The sequence below is a fragment of the Mustela erminea genome, chromosome 3, assembly GCF_009829155.1.
Source record: "Mustela erminea isolate mMusErm1 chromosome 3, mMusErm1.Pri, whole genome shotgun sequence".
Lineage (NCBI taxonomy): Eukaryota > Metazoa > Chordata > Mammalia > Carnivora > Mustelidae > Mustela > Mustela erminea.
This window is the reverse complement of record NC_045616.1, coordinates 42,128,624-42,145,307: the sequence shown is the minus strand read 5'-3', so window position 1 is coordinate 42,145,307 and position 16,684 is coordinate 42,128,624. Positions and strand designations below refer to the sequence as shown.

The 16,684-nt window shown below is 36.3% G+C and overlaps 1 long non-coding RNA gene across 2 annotated transcripts in view; it reads right to left on the bottom strand.

Annotated features, from left to right (window-relative positions):
• Positions 1-16,314, bottom strand: part of LOC116586090 — a 258,554-nt gene extending 242,240 nt beyond the window's left edge. For both annotated transcript variants that reach the window (XR_004283886.1, XR_004283884.1), the window contains exon 1: positions 16,033-16,314. This is a non-coding gene — a long non-coding RNA (uncharacterized LOC116586090). The remainder of the gene's footprint in view (positions 1-16,032) is intronic.
• Positions 16,315-16,684: the final 370 nt, after the last annotated feature.

Genomic DNA, 16,684 nt, shown 5'->3' with positions numbered 1-16,684 from the left:
TCACAGTCAGAGAAGAAAGATAGATATATGGAAAAGTGGAAAGACAGAATGAACCTTGTGATGTTGAACTGGATTTGGATGTCACTTTATGAATTCACAATATATTAGATAGGTAGGTAGATGGATATGGACATAGAGATATACATACATATACAGACCTACAACTACATTTATATGCATATGTGTCTATGCAGATACGTATGTTTTCCCCTTAGCTCTGTCTGCTGAGATTTTTTAGGAGCAATGAAACCTCAGCATCCCTGAATACACTTAAGGCTTTGTTTATACTTTGTTTCTACTCAGTAAACCCTGGAAAGGAAACTGGGCTCCTTTAGAGAGAATATTTTCTAGGAATGGGACAGAGAAAAGGAAGAGGAGGCTACCCAAGCTTCTGCTAAAGAATAAAGTAAGAGGGCACCTGGGTGGCTCAGTGGGTTAAGCAACTGTCTTCAGCTCAGGTCATGATCTGGGAGTCCCAGCATCAAGTCCCACATTGGGCTCCCAGCTCCAAGGGGAGTCTGCTTCTCCCTCTGACTTCCCCTGTCATGCTCTCTCTCTCACTGTCCTTCTCTCAAATAAATAAATAAAATCTTAAAAAACAAAAAGAATAAAGTAAGAGTAGTATATTCAACAAAAAAGGAAATGCTCAATGAAGTGGGTATGTCAGAAGGACACACAAGAGGGTTGGAGGAGCTTTCACGCACCAAATCCAATAGGATTTTAGTATTGAAATAAATAACTTACAATCTATTGAATATAACAGGAATCCTTGATTTTATAGTGACATTAATCAATTAGTGAGAGAAAGGAAAAGCTCTTCTTTGCAACAGAATGCTAAGTATAGAAGATAGGACATGTTTTGCAATCACTGTATTGCAAACTTACTAGTAATACTTCGTTCAGGCAGTTATCATCAATAGATACTAAAACGAATGGGTTAAAGATCGACAACAGTTTATCTACGCAGTCTCCAAATATCTCCCCTCTAATACAAAGGGAAACAATTGTGAACTACAGTTCAAACGACCTGGCCCTGCAAACTTCAGCAGAATTAACCTCACTATATTGACAATATTCAGATCTGTGTGTCGCTAGATCTAAATTTGGCAAGAGAAACACAGAAATGCTTTTGGGATATCCTTGTGAAAGGATCACAAGAATCAGATAATGAGGAAGCATCAGAGAAACCCTAGTTAAGGAACATTCTTCTAAATAACTGCCCTTGTCTCCAGACAAGGGATTGTTGTGTACAATTGATCACTGTTGTGTTTATGCATAAAACGTCCTTTTTATAGGAAGCATGCACTATAGCATTTGAGGGTAAAAGGCATTACATTTGCCACTTACTCCCAAATGGGTCATAATGTTATATACACATGCACAAACACACACACACACACACACACACACACACACACAGAAAGTATTCAATAATATGTTAACATGCAAGCAAGCTGGGTAAAGAGTAAACAGATTTTTTTTCAGTACTATTCTTGTAACTCTTCTATAATTTTTAGATCATTCTTAAAAAAGTAAAGATCCAAATATATAATATAATTAAAGGTAAAAAAAAAAGGTAAAAATAAAGCCTTTATGGAGTTTTCAAATATTTATTTCATTTAATCATGCTATCATGGAGTAAATTTTGTCCTTTTTACAAAAAAAAATCTTACAAATATGTTTGTGATGTACAGAAATTGAAAAACTCCTTAATCTGTTCTAAATCACATCGAAGATAGTTTGTTAAAGAATGACCGAAGTATCTTCATCTAAGTCAGTAACCTTATAAGGGTTACAAGAAGAATAAAAGGAAATTGGGTATTTTTTTTTTTAATGTGGAAAGAGATGAAAAAACTCATCTAGACTTCTAGATATTTTTCCAGTGGTATACTTTGAATTCAGGGATTTATGTATAATTTTTATAATGAAATATAGCCTAATATTCCAAGTTAGATTTTTCCAGAAACTTTCTGCAAATGTTTAGAACTTTACCCTTAGATGGAGATAAAGGTACTAGCAAGAACTATTTGTTAGCTTAAGCACATCTGTCACGCACTAATGGTCCACTTGTAATCAAATCATGCATCATTCTTCTCAAGCCATCTTTAGCATTAACAGCCCGCTGAGTGGTTTTGATTTTGCCAAGTTTATTATAGTTCTCCACCGCTGAATTTGCACTCACCTTTTCTGGGAATCTTTCCTTCCAAACATTTACAAGCCTTTCTTCTGTCTTCATGTTTCATCAGCTCTCTGCCCAACTGCCATGTTTTTAGTCAAGTAGTCACTGACTACACTCTGTAAAATACTGTCCTTTTGGCATCCATCTCCATAAACAGCCTTATTACCCTTTGTCTCACATGAAGCTCATTATATATTTACCATTATCCTTTCAAAGACATATAGTCTGCAGCAGAGTTAGAAACAAATGAACCAAATGTTCAAAATTAACCCCAAATCCAATAGCATTGCTCTGGACTTCACCAAGATCCCTTTTAAAAATCGTTCCAATGAACACTGTACCAACAATTATTCAGGCATTGGTTTTATGTTTTATTATTTCCCATGATAACCAATAATGAAATACAACAAACCTAGTAATACTTTTTCTGGCTCTATGTCAATGTTTTTGTTTTGTTTTGTTTTAAAGATTTTATTACTTGACAGAGAGAGAGAGAGAAATCACAAGCAGACAGAGGCAGACAGAGGAGGAGGGGGGGAAGCAGGCTCCCCGCTGAGCAGAGAGCTGATGTGGGGCTGAATCCCAGGACTCTGAGATCATGACCTGAGCTGAAGGCAGAGGCCTAACCCACTGAGTCACCCAGGCACCCCATCAGTGTTTGTTTTTTATAAAGATGTTCTTCAGACCATAAGACAATGGCTAATCTTCAAACTTCTGTCAACAAAGCAAGGAAGTGGGTGATAAAGAAATCAATGTATAGCCCATTGAATAGGACGAGTGCTCTGAGCCAAAGTTAGCTTGAAAATTCATTCTCTCTTGCTGAGTATTTCAGGTGATAGGGGTTGCATTCAATATGCGGATTGCTTTGGGTAGTCTGTACTACCCAAACCATTTTAACAGTCTTTGTTCCTCTAATCCTTGAGCATGGAAAGTCTTTCCATTTCTTTGTGTCATCTTCATTTCTTTCATTAATGTTTTCTGGTTTTCAGATCACAGGTCTTTCATCTCTTTGGTTAGATTTATTCACAGGTATCTTACTATTTTGGGTGCAATTGTAAATGGGATTGATTATGCAATTTCCCTTTCTGCTGCTTCACTGTTAGTGTGTAAAAATGCAACCAATTTCTACACATTAATTCTGTATCCTATGACTTTACTGAATTCACTTACCAGTTCTAGTAGGTTTTTTTACTGGAGTCTTTACATTTTTCTACAAAAGACCCTGAACTGCCAAAGCAATTTTGGAAAAGGAAATCAAAGCTGGAGATATCCTAATTTCAGACTTCAAGTTCTATTACAAAGCTGCAGGAATCAAAACAGTATAGTAGTGACACAAAAGTAGATACACAGATCACTGGAATAGAACACAAAACCCAGAAATAAACCCATAATTATATGGTCAATTAATCTTCAAAAAACCAGAAGCATATTCAATGGGGAAAGGCTCTCCAACAAATGGTGTCAACATGCAAAAGAATGAAACTAGACCAGTTTCTTACACCAGACACAGAAATAAATTCACAATGGATTAAAACCATAAATATCCTAGAAGAGAGGACAGGTAGTAATGTCTCTGTCATCAGCTATAGCAACATTTCTCTAGATAGATCACCTGAGACAAGGGAAATAAAATAAACTATTAGCACTATATTAAAATAAAAAGTTTCTGCAATGCAAAGTAAGCAATCAACAAAACTAAAAGTCAACCTCCTGAATAGGAGAAAATATTTGCAAATGACATATTTGGTAAAATGTTAATATCCAAAATATACAAAGAACTTAAAAAACCCAATACCCCAAAACAAGTATTCTTTTAAAAAACATGGGCAGGGGGCTCCTGGGTGGCTCAGTGAGTTAAAGCCTCTGCCTTTGGCTTGGGTCATGATCCCAGGGTCCTGGGATGGAGCCCCACATCGGGCTCTCTGCTCAGCAGGGAGCCTGCTTTCCCCCCTTCACTCTGCCTGCCTGCCTCTCTGCCTACTTGTGATCTCTGTCTGTCAAATAAACAAATAAAATATTTTAAAAAAACCGGGCAGAATATGTACACAAACATTTCTCTTAAGACATCCAGGGGCACCTGGATGGCTCTGGTGGTAGGCATCCATCTGTCTTTGGCTCAGGTCATGATCCCGGGGTCCTGGAATCCAGTCCTGAGTTGGCCTCCCTGCTCAGCAGGCAGTCAGCGTCTCCCTCTGCCCCTCTCCCTCACCCTACTCACGCTCTGAAATGAAATCTTTAAAAAAAGAAGAAGAAGAAGACCTCCAGGTAGCCAACAGACACACATAAAGATGCTCAGTATCCTTCATCATCAGGAAAATGCAAATCAAAACCACAACAAGGTATCATCTCATACTTGACACATGCTTAAAATCAAAAATGCAAGAAAAAAGTATTGCCAAGTTTGTGGAGAAAAAGCACCCCCTTGCACTGGTGATGGGAACACAAACTCATGCAACCACACTAGAAAACAGTATGGAGTTTCCTCAAAAAATTAAAAATGGAACTACACTATGATCCACTAATGGAGCTACTGGGTATTTGCCCCAAAATACAAAAATACTAATTCAAAAGGTACATGCACCCTTATGTTTATGGCAGCATTATTTACAAATTATGGAAATAGCTTGTGTCTATTGACAGATGAATGGCTCAAGATGAGTGGTGTATTTATACGATGGAGTATTATTCAGCCATAAACAAGAATGGAATCTTGCCATATGCAATGATACGGAGTTGGAAAGTATAATGAGTTGAAATTTTTTTTTAAATTAAAAATATATCTAACTTTAAAAAAATTAAAATATATCTTTTTTTTTTTAAGGATTCTATTTCTTTATTAGGGAGAGAGAGAGAGAAGAGAGAGAGAACACAAATGTTCATGAGTTGAGGGAAGGGGCAAAGGGAGAGGGAGAAACAGACTCCTCACTGATCAGGGAGACCAGCACAGGGCTTAATCCTAAGACCCCAAGATCGTGTCCTGAGCTAAAAGGCAGTCACGTAACCCACTGAGCCACCCTATCTAACCTTTCTTTTATTTAAATGGTAGAAAAAATTAGGATTGTAATTGTGTTAAAATACCTACTTTTAAAGATGTATATACATGCTAAGGTTAACTTTGGTGGGGGAGAGACAACCTTAAAATTTTATTATGCCCACAGAGAAAAACCCTGATAAAGTCATAAAAACCACAAACACATACACACAAACACACACTGATTTTCAAAGGAACTTAGTCTTTTAACGAAAATATCCTATAATTATTTGTGAGGTAAAATAGAATTTGGAAAATGAAGTATTTGTGACACATGGTTATACAGAACTGTTATACAATAGATAAGGAGTTAGAATTTTAACACTCTAAATGGTTTTATCAAATTAAGTTGTTCCTGGCTGGTTTTAATTTGAACTTCTGCCTTGCATGCTTTTGCCGAATTTCAAATTGATCTCAGAACGTCTAATTTATTTGTCTTGGATACTTTGAAATTTATTGTAGCCAAATAGGAAATTAAAATAAAATTCAAAATGATTTGGCCCTCTTGCTTTCTATCACCCTCTCTCAAAGATTCCATTTGTCTGTGCAAAATCCACCCAGCCCAGCTTTACTTAATTTGCTGATGGAATTGGAATCTGTTTTGTTCTGTGTTTATGGAACTAAAATAGGAAGAAATAATAGACTTTATTCACCAGCTCTGGGTTTTGCCTAAAATAGGACCACCTAGTTGGGAGCTCTGCCATCCCTGGCTTCTTTGTCTCACTTCTGCGTGACTACGATTTGGCTCTGCACTGTAATTCTGCTTATCCAGCTTGTTTTGCTTGGTTGTTCAATGAATAAGCATCTGACTCTGTCTTTATTTTATTGAAAAACCCTGCACCGCTTTTGGTTTTGCCAGCCAGAGGAGTAAAAGGACATAAGCAAAATCTGGGGGCGCATTTGATAGCTTTAGTGAATAACTAGTGAGGTTTTATTTTAAACGATTCATGCAAGCTTTGAAAAAACACTCATAAGTATCTAATTGGGAAAAGTAAATGTGTATTTTGTCAGACCATATGGTTATGAGCTGTCCTACATTTAAATGTGTGGGAAATGGACACACTGGTCTAATCAAAATCATTACTTTCAAGACAAGAATCTGAGTTACAGTAGTATAAACCTATTACCAAATGTCTTGAATATTTTGCCAAATTTTAAGGGTGGTCTACTGTAACTTCTTAAAATTTTTGAAGAACACGATGGCCACTGATCACAGGATGATGGTGGGAAGACATTTCTTTTAAAACCTCCAGTAGGGGGCACCTGGGTGGCTCAGTGGGTTAAGCTTCCGCCTTCCGCTCAGGTCATGATCTCAGGGTCCTGGGACTGAGTCCTGAATCCGGCTCTTTGCTCAGCGGGGAGCTTGTTTCCCCCTCTCTGCCTGCCTCTCTGCCTACTTGTGATCTGTCAAACAAATAAATAAAAATCTTTAAAAAAATGAAATGAAACCTCCAGTAGTAGTGGCACAACTTCCTTTTATGACAACTGAGGCTAGACCATGGAGCTGTCTTGTTTTTAACTTTTTCATGTGTGAGATGTTCAACCAATAATTGAGGACCTACATAAGACAAACAGAAATTTTTCTCAAGTTTTTTTTTTGTTCCCTTCAGCTATACTCTTCGAGGTCCTTTCATGTACTTTCTAAGTACCTCTAGGCCCTTCTCTTTTCTAATTCTGTACTCAATACATGAAGGCACTGGGTCCCCTTTTAAATCTTTTCCAGGGCCCTTATGTCTCCAGGGTAAGAAAAGGATATTCTCAGCTTAAAGGCACAGAAGTTATTTTAGTATAAGGAAACTATTACCCGAAATTTTATGAAAATATTTTGGTATCAGTGCCAGGATTCCCCTTTTTACAGTAAATGGATTTCTGACAAGCTAAGGAATCTTAAAGAAAAGCAACTATCAGCTGTGCTTGTATCAACTTAGGACGTTTTAACCATGTATGGCCACCAAGTGGTCATATATAGGAGATGGAAAAATGTTCCACCAAAAGCTATGTCCAAAAGTAGATACTGCTGTCCCTGGTTTGTATCTCTTTCAAGGAAAACCTTACTTCTATGCAACTCTTAAAAATCTCATTTCATTTCTGGCTTCTTCCTAAACAATAATGGAAGTAGCCAGTCAGGAGAGACTGGATAAATCAATTTTAAAATAAACCAATCTTATTTGGGGAAATCTCTTCCTAATCTTCCTGTGGACATTTGACACTTGAAGATGTGCCGTCCCTCATCCCGGGCAGAATCAACCTTCTCAAAATGTCATGGAACTTTGTCATGCTGACATCCAGAGGCATGTAGTCTCTGTGCACCAAGTGAAAATGGTGAAAAGCCCATGATAATAGGAGAATACAAATTCTTATGCAGTGAGCCTTTTCAAAGACATATAAAAGGGAAGTATCTGTAACATTACCTTAAAATGGCAAAAGGGAATGAAACTATGATAGCTACAGTAGTTAAATGACCCTACCTACCCTTGTCCTTCTATGATCTCCTCCCCTTAGCATGGGTGAAATCTGTAACCGCAATAAGTTGTTATACATTATATTGTAAAAGATTTTATAGAATCAATTATGGGTACTAATTGGTTGACTTTAGGTTAATCAAAAGAGATTATCTATGTAGGCTGACCTAATCACATGAGCCCTTTAAATCTTGGACTAGTGGTAAGAGACCAAGAAAGTCTCAACTCTACAACAATCTGAAACCCTACAAAATCTGTGCTAGGAAAGTCATCCTCATGTGCACAGTCTTTCAACCTCCCCATCACAGCCTAACAGATCTCTCATCACAAGCCAATCCTTTCTCCTGTTTGGAATAGGCACACTTTCTTCCCTAAGACCAACTATCTTCTAGTCCAGTGTTTTAAGAAACTAGCTTCATAACTATTGCTATAGTGTTAGAGTATTTTTTTGACTTCTTTGTTCTCCTTCAGGACTTACGACAACTTGCTCTTCACTAGATAAAAGAAAGTTGATATGATCCAAGTACACAGTAAGGAATTTTAGTAAAGAACTGGTCAGTAACCAGATTGTTCCTCGATCTTCACCCTTAAGTTGAATCCCAATAGTACAAATGACACAGAAAGTGGTTAGACTTGGTGAATAAGTAGTATCAGATAAATCCTGTGAAATTTCAAGTGCCTATCCCATCTGTGAACCCTTTCTTTAAAATGAAGTTTAGATTTTTGCATTGATTGCTGGATCTCTTGGGATTTATACATTTGGCTCCAGTCCATATCCAGTCCCTTCCATGTCATGAAAGGGACCCAGAAAAGGAGAGGCTCGTACTTCAAAGTAATTCTAAGCTATTATATAAAATTTAAAGACACTCAGTTTTTAGGAAACCCATGGATCTAATGATGCTTACAATGGCTGTGGTAAATGAATGTACTTGCAAATTCCAAAAGAGAATTATTTCAAACATCCCTGGGGTTTCAAGGTCTTCAGCTGTTAAACAGCACTTTATAGTCCTGGTAGAAAATTAAGTCTTGACGAGATATACCCAAACAATGTGAACTGAACCATTCAGGAGAATTATTTGATGTTATTTGACATACCAAGACATCATATTGTGTTTATAAAAAATCTAGAATATAATGGAAGTATTTCATAAAATATCAAACTCAAGCCAGTTTCGAAGGTATAAGGAAGGTGCAGACGCCTGAGACCCAGCACGCGGCTGAGCCATTCAGTTTCCTAGGTTCCCAGATCAGCTGGCTTCAAGCTTTCCCGGCAATTGGAAACACTGGCAAGATCCTGGAGGATATAATGAAGGAGAAAATACACAGTGTTGGACCCCTCTCTGCTTCCAAGGACATCTCGATTATGGCTTTTTCTCTAGCCAGACAGGGTGTTAGCTTCCACGGACTCTAGACCTGAACTTTGGGAAATACTGCCTCCCTTTGTTCCTGCATCAGCTTACTACCTCCTGGGGTGGTGCACCGTCCACTGTTTGGCTTCTCAACAATCTTACTATCTGTGCAGTCAGTGCTCCTATCTCCACTACCTATACTAGATTCCTATAGTACATTCCTTCTCTTTAAATCCTTACAGCCATTTTCATTTTCTTGGCAAGATTCTGAATAAAATGTAGATAAAATCTGCTAACAAATTGTAGGAGATTCTAATCAACTAAGTTATATATATATTCACAATGAGATAACAAGGATATTGCCAATAAAACGGGTGATTACAGTATCAGACAGCTGAGTGGATCAAAGATTCCATCTGTGTGAAAGAATCCAATATAGATCAGAAGGACACTTGGGAAGCCAAAAGTGATCGTCAGTAGACACACTTTGAGTATAATATCTGTGAATAATATCTGAATAATATCTTCGCAGCTCTATTTTCTTCTGTCATCCCACAGGTCTTTATCTATGAATTATTGTGATTTATCATCCCTAGAACAGTATTCTATTTCGGTTACTTTGGATTGAGACATTAATAACTAGGTTTTGATGCATATATTTTAAGAGAATGGATACATTTTTAATATTGATAAAAAATAAATTATAATAAATGACTTCAGGCAAAATTTATTTTAATTGTAATAAAAGCAATAGGCTTTCTATCTGGCGATGAATGAATTTGGTATGTATCCCAGGAGTTACACAAGGAATAAAGTCCACTTTCTGCTTTGAGAATTCTCTATTTTCATGTACACCATTTCTTTGATGAGTTAAATGTTAGCCCATTTCCTTTATCTTCATTTATGTGAATTAAAAAAATAAAGAGCATATTGCAAAATATCCACATGTAAAAATATCCAGTATCACTGTATGAACTTTTCTTGCTCTCAGGGAAACAAATTCATCTAGACCAGAATTTGCCGTTACTACTGTCAGAAATTTGCAAAGTGGTTTTTGCATCAGAACAGATGGTGGCTGGTGGTAGAAGTTTCCACGCTTCCATTTTACCAAGGCTTTTATAACGAGCATGCTTATGCGAAAAAGTATAATTCTATTAAAGAATGTTTAGGCATTTTGAATGAAACTAAACTGGAACATTTGAAAATATAATAAATCGGAATTCTAAGAGCCTAGTCTAAGCAAGCATAGTGTGCTATTTGATAAGCATTTTGTAAGCATTTTTATCCTTACTTTCCTTTATTCAAAATGTCACCCTTTATAGTTCAGTTGACATTTGGGATGAAAAGAAATCACTTTTTCCCCCCCAAGAGTGCACAGGTTTGATTATTTCTTTGAATGAACTATCACTTTATCCAAGCAACAGTAACATCTTAAAATACCCTTTTTTCCCCATTGACCTACATCTCTGTTCCAGATTATTAAGTGTAAAACCAGCAATTCAATCATTTTTTAATCCTTGATAACATGGTCTTATCTAACATTCGCCTTGTGGATATAATTTGAAAGAGAATTTCATTAACATTTAAGTTCAGTGAATACATAAGAAAATGCAATTTGTTTTTGATAAATATTCTAATTTCAGTAAATGTCCTATCTTATTTTCTCTATAGATTTCTATCTATGGAAACATATATGACTGCTTGTGTTACAAATTAAAACCACTGTGATACAAATAGTTTTAGGTAGTTCAAATGCAACATCCCTTTTTAGTATTTATTAATGCAGTTAATCGAGTTTAAATTCCACTGATATCTTATGGCTAGACAGAGATAAAATATTCTAGCATTTTCCAAAACTTTTGAGATGCAGGGATAGTTGTTTTATTTTTGTTTTGGGGTTTTTTTTTTAAGACACAAATGTCTAACCTATATACAAAAGTCAGAGTCAGAGATGGATTGAAGCAAGCATCTAACTACTTTTTAATTTAACAAGAATATTTAACTTGAAGTACCTTTAAAACTGTTTCATGTCTGGGGCGCCTGGGTGGCTCAGTGGGTTAAGCATCTGCCTTCAGCTCGGGTCATGGTCCCAGGGTCCTGGGATCGAGTCCTGCATCGGGCTCCCTGCTCAGCGGGGAGTTTGCTTCTCCCCCTCCCTCTCTCTCTGCCTGTCTCCCTGCTTGTGCTCTGTCTCTCTCTCAAATGAATAAATAAAATCTTAAAAAAAAAAAAAACATGTTTCATGTCTAAAGATATAGCATAGTTATGTGTTCTTACTAGAGAAGCAGCCATATCCATGCCAATGATTTTCAAATCACAATGAAGCATCCATCTCACTTATTTTGCAAAAGGAGCAAAAAAATTTTTTTTCAAGAATGTACTTGAATAACATTAGGAAAGGACCCTCCATTTAAAAAGCTGATTTTTTTTAACTTTTTAATTTATTTATTTGACAGAGACACAGCGAGAGAAGGAACACAAGCAGGGGGAGTGGGAGAGGGAGAAGCAGGCTTCCTGCTGAGCAGGGAGCCTGATGTGGGACTCGATTTCAAGATCCCAGGATCTTGACCTGAGCCGAAGGCAGATGCTTAATGACTGAGCCATCCATGTGCCCCTAAGCTGAATTATTAAGACCAAAAAAGAATAGACACTCATAAAGAACAATAAAGAGGCAAAAGACAAAAGAAAATGAAAGTGGGTCACATAATATTTGAAAATATGTGAAACTCAATAATAATCATTGAAACACAAATTAAAATCATAAAACATGACTATTCCCTTTTGGATCTCCTATTTTCTCACAATCATAGGTTCTTGTCACGTATTTATAACCAGTCCTTTAATGGCACACTCTTAGTTATTTAATAAATTTGACAATGAAAATTCGTAGTACAAAATCAAAGCTACATCTGAAAATATCTCCTATCTACCATCTGACCATTGGGTACCCAGTGCCACCATCCCATCACACACCCTGGCCTTGTCTCTACGAAAAGACAGCTGTTCAGGAATCCTGTACTCAGCTAGCTCATACGTATGTTAAAATGCATTCCATTAGTATGCATGTGTTACTGCTTTTAACATTATAAAAAGTGCAGGATGTTTCACGTATTAGTGTTTCTGTGTGCTCCATACTGCCATGATTCACCTATATGGTCACATTTGTGTAAGTCTACCTTGAGCATTTGAGACAGAATATTTGTACACTATGCCTACTATCATAGTTTGTTCTTTTACCCCAGTGCTGTATTTGGGCTATTTTGAGGGGAAAAATAAAAACTTCATTTCACAAAATTGCAGAGTTTAAGTGGACTAGTAACACCCAAGTATGAGAAATTTACTCATACCATTTAAGCACAAGTGTAAATTAATAAAGGAGAAAAAGGCTGGTGGTAAGTATTTTAAAATAAATTCATATTAAACTATTAAAGATATACAAAACGATTGTATTGAAAATTCTGAGCATCTTTTAGTGTATAGTTTTTAGAATGAAGCTAGGTTTTGTTTCTTTTTTTTCATTTCCCATACATTTATTTCACTGATTTATGTTTCTGTTTTCCTTTGTTTCTCTAATCCTGCAAATTATAAGTGCTTTTGAGTGTGATTTTATACATACAAATATTTTATGTAATTAATTAATTTAATTCGAAATAAATAAATAAATAAATTTAAGAAATGCCTTCTGCAAGAAAGAAACCTTGTCACCCAGAGGAGATAATGCACATTTGGGTGATCATCTTTCCCACATTTTTCTTTAAAATACAACTGCACCCTCAAACACAATTCCATATATACTTCATCATATATAATATTCTGAATTGTGTCTACCCTCTGTTACCCAATTTATCAAAATTATCTGCAATGCCTATTTAAACAAATGCAAGTAACTAATTTCCTGACCATTGGGGATGTCTTTTTTTTTTTTTTTTAGAATTTCTTTATTTGACAGACAGAGATCACAAGTAGGCAGAGACATAGGCAGAGAGGAGGAAGCAGGCCCCCTGCTGAGCAGAGAGCCCGGTGTGGGCCTCGATCCCAGGACCCTGAGATCATGACCTGAGCCGAAGGCAGAGGATTAACCCACTGAGCCACCCAGGTGCCCGGGGAATATCTTTATCTTAAGGAAAGGATAAGATGGGTGCAAGATAAAGAAACATCATCATCACTTCTCTGTTCCTAATGTAGAAAGCCTGAGATCAACCTCAATACACAAAAATAGACATGTGGTTAAGAAAATTAAAGCATGGGGGCACCTGGGTGGCTCCGTGGGTTAAGGCCTCTGCCTTCGACTCAGGTCATGATCTCCATCCTCAGCAGGATTGAGTCCCCTGCTGAGCAGAGAGCCTGCTTCTCTCTCTCTCTCTCTCTCTCTCTCTCTGCCTGCCTTTCTGCTTACTTGTGATCTCTGTCAAATAAATAAATAAACTATTAAAAAAAAAGAAAATTAAAGCATTATGCATCTAATAAATGAAATGATATGTAGCTATTAGAGAGGACTTTGTTATTCTATACATTTTAAGAGTTTTGGCTATGATACATGATGAGCGGGTTAAAGCAGTATAATCACACACCAATTTGGATTTTTATCTTAATATTGCATTTTATATCATATCATGCTCAAGAAAAAGGTCTGGAAATATATACACACATATATAGAGAGATATATAAATGTGTATATAGCTATAGAAATCCACACACATATCATGCATATATAATAAAATTAAATATATATTTAGCTCTTCATGGTCTTTAAGAATTATTAGGAATTGGCTGTACATAGATTTTATGTGTTTTCTATATTCTTTATATTAACAGCCTTCCCATTTATGTATTATCTGGACTTCTACAAGTATTTATAAGTTTATAATAAGAATACTGGTTCAATTTTCCTTTTTGTAAATATATAAAATAGTCTCTGCTATTTCAAAGCTTAGGACATTTCTTCCTGCCTTTGAATGTGCTTACTACCTCTAAATTAACTAACTTTCAATGAACTAAGTACATAGTGATATTTTTCTTTTCAAAAACAGTAGAATTTTCAGATTTGCCCATTTTACCTTTTTTACTTTTATATGTTTATAATTCTTTTTTGTTATTTTTAACTCTTGTTCCGAGTTATCTTGCAAATACAAAATGAACAAATTTGTGGAGAGAGCTGTTCAAAGACTTGTATGTAAATATAACAGAAATCAAAATGACTTTCAACTCTGATTAGAAGAGGTACTTAAACATTCTGAAAAAGATATCCCCTATGTTTAACAGAACAGTTCAAAAAGCTGTGAATTTGAAGTTACCCTTCACTGAACAACAGAATTCTAGGCAAAATCTATTCTCAAGCATTTGGGCTAGTTTAGGACCAGAAATTTCATCTATAATATTCCAGGTACAGAAGAACATAAGCTGATCTAGTGCTCAAATACTTCTAAATTTATTTTTTACTTAATATTATTATTTTAGAGAGAGAGAGCGAGCACAGGCTGTAGGGGAAGAGGGAGAAGGAGACAGTTTGGCCTCACTCTCACAACCCTGAGATCATGACCTGAGCAGAAATCAAGAGTCTGAAGCTTAACCTACTGAGCTACCCAGGCACACCTCTAAATAATTTTTTAATATAACTATTATGATCTCCATATCTGAAATATTAAATTTTATACTATAAGAGGTTAAATAATTGTTCTGTAGTCATATACTTTGCAAGCATTAGAGCTGGAGTTTTAGAAAGTACTAGTGTGTTTGTGTCTATGTGTGAGATACAAATTCCTTCAAGTAAAGTATCAGAATAGAGCTGGGTGAACACTTTAAAACAAACCATTTTCTTTGTTTCAAAATATATGATCTAGTACTTATGTAACTATCAATCATTGATTCATATGGAATAAGAAAGATGTAGATAAGCAATGTTTATATATACTACACAGTAGACACTGCAGTACAATCATTTCCCATGTTATTCCAGAAAATAATCAGATGGCCTAAACTTTCATGTGAGTCTTCTGTAAGCAAAACCCCATCAAAGAAACTTAAACTGCAGAAACACTCTTATATAACCAATATATAGAAAAACCAACTGAATCCCGTATCTTTCACTATATCCAACTTTGGAGGAGTTTCCCCATTGCTAACACATTCTACATCTTTGTATGGAAGAGGCCAGATTGTTCTCACCTGAAACGAGCGCATTTTGTCAATGACCTTTGTAAAGAATACATGTGTGCTGGATCCCAGCACAGATTTACTGACAACTGGGATTTAGTAACTCTTAGGTAGAGCCCAGATATTTCAGTTTTAAGAAGCAAACCAGTATCTTTGATCATTAGGAAATTTGGGGAAACGCTATATTAATATAAGACAGAAAGGGAACTAAAATATGCATTAAGTACTAGGCACCTTTTAAATTATTAATATTTTAACCTTCAAAAAAATACTGTAATTTAGGTCACTCCATTTGAAAGCAGAGAAATTAGAATAATTGAATACCTTGCTCATGTTTACATATAAAATAAACAGGGGCTCATTTTGCCTAAAGAACACACTTTTTTTTTCTTTTTTACTTTATTACTGTATCTTACAAGTTTTGGGAACTAACTTAGGCATCTATTAATCATTACTATAATTTTAGTACCAAAAAAATGATAATTCACCAACATTTCAACCTTAAGTCAAAAGGATCCAGGGAAAATGTTTCACTGTAAAAGATTTCTTCTGGGATCCTTTGAATATACCTTTCAAATTCACAACCAGTTAACTCAGTTTTACACTGTACAATAAATCCATGGGAAATTCCACTCACTTGTACATTTGAGGTTCTAGTTACATATTATATTATTACGGTTATAATATAATATATATTACAGTATATTACCGTTACATATTATCAGGTAACAACAATGTGTTTCAACTACTGAAAAAGAAAAAGGGTTTCTAGTCCAGCACTTAAGAAACTTACAACTCTTAAATCAGCAAGAGAAATGAAGTCACGAGGCAAATTTTACAAATTTTATCACAACTTACCACAGGAGAAACCTTCACAGGAGCCAGTGTCGGGGGAGGAAACTGAAACTGCAATCGGTGAGTTGCTGAAAGCTCAGCATGGACGAGCGTGTGAGGTAAAAACTGCAAGGCAACCGATCCCCAGGAAGCCCCCACACTTTTATTGTCTCAGTGCAGAGTTCTACGGGATGCTCACAGTAATTACTGAATAAAAATTCCCTTGTGATTCAGGCCCGGCAGGGAGAGAGAACCATTTTTGATACATTCCAGAACATTCTGTTCTAAATGAGGCCTGCCCTCAGGAGAAACTTTTTAACCAAAGCCTAACCTCTGGGGATTTGTCAGAGTCTAATTGGCACAGGGGAGGAGAAATATCCAACCAGCTGATTCTAGCCTTGCCTGTGGAGGAAGGGACAGCCCAGCCCAGTTCCTCCTAGCTTTCCAGGGGAGAAGGGGAAACATCCAACCCAGCTGGTTCTAGCCTTTCACAGGGAAAAGGGTATACTCAACTGGTCATAGCCTTCCACAGGGAGGAAGGGAAATTCCCACTGCAAATTGGCCAATTAAGAATGATCCAGCAAAACTTTAGATAATCCACCATGAGGCCCTTCTAAAGGCCAAGTCTAGGGTCCTCCTCACCCCCTTTCTTCTTACCCTCTTCCCACTGCCTCAT